We start from the raw sequence: 8,722 nt of genomic DNA on the forward strand, positions 1-8,722 counted from the left end.
TGCCCAAACAAGTACAAGAAGTCAGGACAGGACTCCAAGTCTGTCAACATGATTGTGGGCAACAATGAGAATGGTGCATCTGGGTATGGTAATTTATTTACTGTTTTTTCAGTGTTTCAACCCAACGATTGGTGGGTGGACACAGGTGCAGGTGTTCATGTGTGTGCTGACATTTCATTGTTCACTTCTTACCAGGTCACAGGTCACGGGTCCGTATTGATGGGGAATGGCGCGAGTGCTTCTGTTCATGGTGTTGACACGGTCGATCTGAAGTTTACTTCGGGAAGGATCGTGCAGCTGAAGAACGTGCAGCATGTCCCCGCCATCAAGAAGAACCTCGTTAGTGGCTCCCTTCTATGTAGAGAAGGGTTTAAGTTGGTTTTCGAGTCTAATAAATTAGTTGTTACAAAATATGGACTCTTTGTTGGAAAAGGTTATGAGAGCGGAGGGATGTTCCGCCTTTCCCTCGCAGATTTTTGTAATAAAGTCGTGAACCATATTCATTCGAATGTTAATGAATCTGAAGTTTGGCATTCACGTCTTTGTCACATTAGTTTTGGTGTTATGACGCGGCTAGCCAAGTTGGATTTAATCCCGAGTTTCACTTTAGCCAAAGGTTCTAAGTGCCTTTCATGTGTGCAAGCTAAGCAACCTCGCAAGCCTCATAAGGCCGCGGAGGAGAGACACCTGGCACCATTAGAACTCATACATTCTGATCTTTGTGAGATGAATGGTGTGTTGACTAAAGGTGGAAAGAGATACTTCATGACATTGATAGATGATTCCACTAGATATTGCTATGTGTATCTGTTAAATACTAAAGATGAAGCTCTACACTACTTTAAAATCTATAAGGCAGAAGTTGAAAATCAACTTGAAAAGAAAATTAAACGAGTCCGGTCAGATCGTGGTGGAGAGTACTTCTCGAGTGAGTTTGATTCCTTCTGTGCGGAACACGGCATTATTCATGAGAGGACGCCTCCCTATTCACCCCAGTCAAACGGGGTTGCCGAGCGGAAAACCCGTACTCTAACTGATTTGGTTAACGCCATGTTAGATACATCGGGTTTATCCAAGGCATGGTGGGGGGAGGCTATATTGACGGCATGTCATGTCCTGAATAAAGTTCCGACAAAGGATAGTGAGATCACTCCCTATGAGAAATGGGCAAAGAGAAGGACGACACTCTCGTACTTGCGCACTTGGGGCTGTTTGGCGAAAGTCAACGTGCCGATCCCCAAAAAGCGTAAGCTTGGACATAAGACCGTGGACTGCATTAATTTGGGCTACGCTAAGAACAGCGTTGGCTATAGATTTCTAGTAGTGAAATCTGAGGTACTTGACCAGAAGATCGGTACAATTATGGAGTCTAAGGATGCTACATTCTTTGAGGATATTTTTCCTATGAGAGATATGCAAAGCACTTCTAGACAGGAATCTGAGGAGACTCCTGAACCTGCCATCCCTATGGAATATTATGAACAAACACATGATGAAAATCCCGAGGAGGATGACGAGGAAACCCTTGGTAGGGGCAAGAGACAAAGGACTGCAAAGACCTTTGGTGATGATTTCTTCGTGTACCTCGTGGATGATACTCCCACTTCTATTTCAGAAGCGTATGCCTCTCCAGAAGCTGACTACTGGAAGGATGCGGTCTGTAGCGAGATGGATTCCATCATGGCTAACGGGACATGGGAGATCACTGACCGTCCCTATGGTTGCAAACCACTGGGATGTAAGTGGGTGTTCAAAAAAAAGCTTAGGCCCGATGGTACGATTGAAAAGTACAAGGCTAGGCTTGTGGCCAAGGGCTATGACCAGCAAGAAGAGGAAGATTTCTTTGATACTTATTCACCTGTGGCTAGACTGACCACCATTCGAGTATTACTCTCGTTGGCGGCCTCACATGGTCTTCTCGTCCATCAGATGGATGTTAAGACGGCTTTTCTAAATGGAGAGCTAAAGGAGGAAATCTACATGCAACAGCCTGATGGCTTTGTGATAGATGGTCAGGAAAGAAAGGTGTGTAGGTTGATAAAATCTTTATATGGCCTGAAACAAGCACCTAAGCAATGGCATGATAAGTTTAATACAACTCTGACATCTGTTGGTTTCGTTGTTAATGAGGCTGACAAATGTGTATACTATCGCCATGGTGGGGGCGAAGGAGTTATACTGTGCTTGTATGTTGATGACATACTGATATTCGAAACAAACCTCAAAGTCATTGAGGAGGTCAAATCGTTTCTATCTCAGAACTTTGAGATGAAAGACCTTGGTGTGGCTGATGTTATCTTGAACATCAAGCTACTGAGAGATAATGAGGGTGGGATCACACTTCTGCAATCCCATTACGTTGAGAAGGTGTTGAGTCGTTCTGGATATTCGGACTGCACACCATCTCAAACACCATATGATCCTAGCGTATTGATTCGAAAGTCCAAAGGCATGGCTAAAGATCAATTGAGATACTCTCAAATCTTTGGTTCACTGATGTACCTAGCGAGCGCAACGAGGCCTGACATCGCGTTTGCTGTGAGCAAACTGAGCCGGTTTGTTTCTAAACCGGGTGATGTACATTGGCATGCTGTTGAGAGAGTTATGCGCTATCTGAAAGGTACTATGAACTATGGACTTCACTATACCAGATACCCGTCGGTACTTGAAGGGTATAGTGATGCGAATTGGATCTCTGATGCTGATGAGATGAAGGCCACAACTGGGTATATGTTTACTCTTGGAGGTGGCGCTGTTTCCTGGAAGTCTTGCAAGCAAACGATCTTAACGAGATCGACAATGGAAGCAGAATTAACGGCATTAGACACATCTGGTGTTGAAGTGAGATGGCTTCGAGATCTTTTGATGGACTTGCCATTGGTTGATAAACCGGTTCCGGCTATCCTTATGAACTGTGACAATCAGACTGTCATCACCAAGGTGAAGAGTTCAAAGGACAACATGAAGTCCACCAAACACATAAGAATGAGATTAAAAGCTGTCAGAAAATTAAGAAACTCCGGAGTGATAGCGTTGGACTATGTCCATACGGCTAAGAATCTGGCAGATCCCTTTACAAAAGGGCTATCACGTGTTGTGATAGATAATGCATCGAGGGAGATGGGTATGAGACCCACATGAGTTGCCATGGTGGTAACCCAACCTATATGATCGGAGATCCCGTGAACTAGGACCTGGGAAAACAAGCCAGTGGTGAACTGAGGAGAGTAACTATACTAACCCACTCCGTTGGAGATGCAATACTCTCGATACTGTATGGTAGGATGACTACGGTCTCAATGTGTTCCAAAGCTTATAAAAGCAAGATGCTATCCTACAGAGCGATCTTTGGAGGAACACACGTATATGAGCCCGACTGCTGGTCACAGTCTATGAGATTGGGGTGATCTCTAGTAAGCTCATGAATAGGCCAGGAGTGTGACTTATATGCTCCACCCGAGGGGTCAGCCTTCGGCAGCCTAGTACTAGTAAGACATGTAGTGAAACTTCTTTACGCCAAACTGACAATTCAAGGCATAGTCCATTGTTCAGTTATGAAGGAGTGTAGCCACTTGTTCTAGGTGAAGTTCAACCTTAACAGGTCTTTACTGAAACACTGGTATATCAAAACAGCAATTGGAACAGAGGACACAATGGGCCCTCGAGATCTGGTGGGGGATTGCTGAAATCTGAGATGGGCTCTAGGCCCATATTGCAATTTCTGAAAAATCTCTAAGGGCCCATGTGGGTTATATGGCACTAGGTGTGGTGGGAAGTTTAGTCCCACCCCGGAAGTGGAAGGAGAGTTGGAGTGGTTTATAAGGGTTTCTCTTCTACATGCTATTGGAGCTTGAGAAGAGAAGAGGCCCTCGCGCACTCCTCCTCCGCCGCCCGCCTCGCCACGCCACGCCTCGTCACGACGCGCCGTGGGTTGCGGGATTGAGCCGAGCCGAGCTCACACCTACGCGCTTATTTTTGCCAGTCACTAACGGAGAGTTTTCTGACAGCTGGGCCACGATCTGAGACGTCGGATCGTGGGCTGTCACGGACTCGGACGTGGGTCGAGCCCACGTCTCTCCACGCGGCTGCGCCTATAAGTATGCGGTGTCTCCTAACCCTAGCCGCCACGAACAGATCACATCTGCTCACGCGCACGCCCACCGTCGTTCCTTTGCTGCTGCTGCCGCCGGTGACTCCATCCCGTCCGCCACGTACACGGTCGACGGGAGAGCAGGTCTCCGAAACCACGCCCTTCTGGTTCCTGTACGGGGTGAGGGGCGAATAGGTTTTTGGGCAGCGATTACGCGACTGCTCGCTTCCGATCGTCTACTTCCTCTACGTCCGCCTCGCCTTCGTCATCACCATGTCCACCGACGCCGACCGTGCCGCCGCCGAGAAAGCTGAAGCCGACAAGAAGGTCGCCGAGGACGCCGCTGCTGCCACCAAAGTCGCGGCCTCTGCGTGGCCTACTGGAGGGTATAACTCGTCTATCCCGCTCCTGATTATTTTCATATTAGCAGTACTAGCAGTATGTGTAGATTTGTCTACTGTTTGCTTAGTACGTGCATGTTTAGATCAGAGTCAGTACGTCATCAACTTAGTCAATGCCATGCTAGTGATTTACTCATGGATTAATTTAATCGAGAAATTTCCTATTTACTCAACAATCCAAAAACCTATTATGTGTAGGAATTTCTCGGCAAGTGGCTTTGCCGCTGCACTGAAACCGGATAAGTTTACCGGTACATACTTCAAGCGTTGGCAGACTAAGACCACGTTATGGCTCACGGCTATGAACGTGTTCTGGGTCACCGGTGTCTCCACGGGAACGATTGCTCCTGAACAGGAGAAGGCGTTCAAGGAGGCTACCGTTGTGTTTCTCGGAGCAGTTCTTAGCGTGATCGGAGATAAACTGGTCGACGCATATTTACATGTGCATGTCGCCAAGGACTTGTGGGAGGCGCTCGAATCTAAATTCGGGGCCGCCGATGCAGGGAGCGAGATGTATATTATAGAGCAGTTCCACGATTACAAGATGGTTGAAAACCGTCCTGTATTGGAGCAGGCTCATGAGATAATATGCATTGTTAAGGAACTTGAGCTTCTCAAGTGCGAGTTACCGGGCAAGTTTGTCGCGGGCTGCATAATCGCTAAGCTCCCTAATTCCTGGAGGAACTTTGCCACCACTCTGAAACATCAGAGGCGTGAATTCTCTGTGGAGGATGTCATTGGCCATCTGAGTGTTGAGCAAAAGACTCGCACGGAAAAGGGGCCGAAGGGACTTCTGTTGCCGACATGGTGAACCAGAAGAACTTCAACTCCCACAAGCCCAAGGGAAAGAACGGTGTCCAACACAATACCGACTTTAAGAAGAAGGGTAAGAAGACCTTCAAGAAGAACAAGAAGGACGAGGGCTGCTTTACTTGTGGTTCGGTTGAACATTGGGCCAACAAGTGCCCAAACAAGTACAAGAAGTCAGGACAGGACTCCAAGTCTGTCAACATGATTGTGGGCAACAATGAGAATGGTGCATCTGGGTACGGTAATTTATTTACTGTTTTTTCAGTGTTTCAACCCAACGATTGGTGGGTGGACACAGGTGCAGGTGTTCATGTGTGTGCTGACATTTCATTGTTCACTTCTTACCAGGTCACAGGTCACGGGTCCGTATTGATGGGGAATGGCGCGAGTGCTTCTGTTCATGGTGTTGGCACGGTCGATCTGAAGTTTACTTCGGGAAGGATCGTGCAGCTGAAGAACGTGCAGCATGTCCCCGCCATCAAGAAGAACCTCGTTAGTGGCTCCCTTCTATGTAGAGAAGGATTTAAGTTGGTTTTCGAGTCTAATAAATTAGTTGTTACAAAATATGGACTCTTTGTTGGAAAAGGTTATGAGAGCGGAGGGATGTTCCGCCTTTCCCTCGCTGATTTTTGTAATAAAGTCGTGAACCATATTCATTCGAATGTTAATGAATCTGAAGTTTGGCATTCACGTCTTTGTCACATTAGTTTTGGTGTTATGACGCGGCTAGCCAAGTTGGATTTAATCCCGAGTTTCACTTTAGCCAAAGGTTCTAAGTGCCTTTCATGTGTGCAAGCTAAGCAACCTCGCAAGCCTCATAAGGCCGCGGAGGAGAGACACCTGGCACCATTAGAACTCATACATTCTGATCTTTGTGAGATGAATGGTGTGTTGACTAAAGGTGGAAAGAGATACTTCATGACATTGATAGATGATTCCACTAGATATTGCTATGTGTATCTGTTAAATACTAAAGATGAGGCTCTACACTACTTTAAAATCTATAAGGCAGAAGTTGAAAATCAACTTGAAAAGAAAATTAAACGAGTCCGGTCAGATCGTGGTGGAGAGTACTTCTCGAGTGAGTTTGATTCCTTCTGTGCGGAACACGGCATTATTCATGAGAGGACGCCTCCCTATTCACCCCAGTCAAACAGGGTTGCCGAGCGGAAAAACCGTACTCTAACTGATTTGGTTAACGCCATGTTAGATACATCGGGTTTATCCAAGGCATGGTGGGGGGAGGCTATATTGACGGCATGTCATGTCCTGAATAAAGTTCCAACAAAGGATAGTGAGATCACTCCCTATGAGAAATGGGCAAAGAGAAGGACGACACTCTCGTACTTGCGCACTTGGGGCTGTTTGGCGAAAGTCAACGTGCCGATCCCCAAAAAGCGTAAGCTTGGACATAAGACCGTGGACTGCATTAATTTGGGCTACGCTAAGAACAGCGTTGGCTATAGATTTCTAGTAGTGAAATCTGAGGTACTTGACTAGAAGATCGGTACAATTATGGAGTCTAAGGATGCTACATTCTTTGAGGATATTTTTCCTATGAGAGATATGCAAAGCACTTCTAGACAGGAATCTGAGGAGACTCCTGAACCTGCCATCCCTATGGAATATTATGAACAAACACATGATGAAAATCCCGACGAGGATGACGAGGAAACCCTTGGTAGGGGCAAGAGACAAAGGACTGCAAAGACCTTTGGTGATGATTTCTTTGTGTACCTCGTGGATGATACTCCCACTTCTATTTCAGAAGCGTATGCCTCTCCAGAAGCTGACTACTGGAAGGATGCGGTCCGTAGCAAGATGGATTCCATCATGGCTAACGGGACATGGGAGATCACTGACCGTCCCTATGGTTGCAAACCACTGGGATGTAAGTGGGTGTTCAAAAAGAAGCTTAGGCCCGATGGTACGATTGAAAAGTACAAGGCTAGGCTTGTGGCCAAGGGCTATGACCAGCAAGAAGAGGAAGATTTCTTTGATACTTATTCACCTGTGGCTAGACTGACCACCATTTGAGTATTACTCTCGTTGGCGGCCTCACATGGTCTTCTCGTCCATCAGATGGATGTTAAGACGGCTTTTCTAAATGGAGAGCTAAAGGAGGAAATCTGCATGCAACAGCCTGATGGCTTTGTGATAGATGGTCAGGAAAGAAAGGTGTGTAGGTTGATAAAATCTTTATATGGCCTAAAACAAGCACCTAAGCAATGGCATGATAAGTTTAATACAACTCTGACATCTGTTGGTTTCGTTGTTAATGAGGCTGACAAATGTGTATACTATCGCCATGGTGGGGGCGAAGGAGTTATACTGTGCTTGTATGTTGATGACATACTGATATTCGGAACAAACCTCAAAGTCATTGAGGAGGTCAAATCGTTTCTATCTCAGAACTTTGAGATGAAAGACCTTGGTGTGGCTGATGTTATCTTAAACATCAAGCTACTGAGAGATAATGAGGGTGGGATCACACTTCTGCAATCCCACTATGTTGAGAAGGTGTTGAGTCGTTTTGGATATTCGGACTGCACACCATGTCAAACACCATATGATCCTAGCGTATTGATTCGAAAGTCCAAAGGCATGGCTAAAGATCAATTGAGATACTCTCAAATCATTGGTTCACTGATGTACCTAGCGAGCGCAACGAGGCCTGACATCGCGTTTGCTGTGAGCAAACTGAGCCGGTTTGTTTCCAAACCAGGTGATGTACATTGGCATGCTGTTGAGAGAGTTATGCGCTATCTGAAAGGTACTATGAACTATGGACTTCACTATACCGGATACCCGTCGGTACTTGAAGGGTATAGTGATGCGAATTGGATCTCTGATGCTGATGAGATGAAGGCCACAACTGGGTATATGTTTACTCTTGGAGGTGGCGCTGTTTCCTGGAAGTCTTGCAAGCAAACGATCTTAACGAGATCGACAATGGAAGCATAATTAACGGCATTAGACACATCTCGTGTTGAAGCGAGATGGCTTCGAGATCTTTTGATGGACTTTCCATTGGTTGATAAACCGGTTCCGGCTATCCTTATGAACTGTGACAATCAGACTGTCATCACCAAGGTGAAGAGTTCAAAGGACAACATGAAGTCCACCAAACACATAAGAATGAGATTAAAAGCTGTCAGAAAATTAAGAAACTCCGGAGTGATAGCGTTGGACTATGTCCATACGGCTAAGAATCTGGCAGATCCCTTTACAAAAGGGCTATCACGTGTTGTGATAGATAATGCATCGAGGGAGATGGGTATGAGACCCACATGAGTTGCCATGGTGGTAACCCAACCTATATGATCGGAGATCCCGTGAACTAGGACCTGGGAAAACAAGCCAGTGGTGAACTGAGGAGAGTAACTATACTAACCCACTCCGTTGGAGATGCAATACTCTC

The sequence above is a fragment of the Triticum dicoccoides genome, chromosome 1A (assembly GCF_002162155.2).
Source record: "Triticum dicoccoides isolate Atlit2015 ecotype Zavitan chromosome 1A, WEW_v2.0, whole genome shotgun sequence".
Lineage (NCBI taxonomy): Eukaryota > Viridiplantae > Streptophyta > Magnoliopsida > Poales > Poaceae > Triticum > Triticum dicoccoides.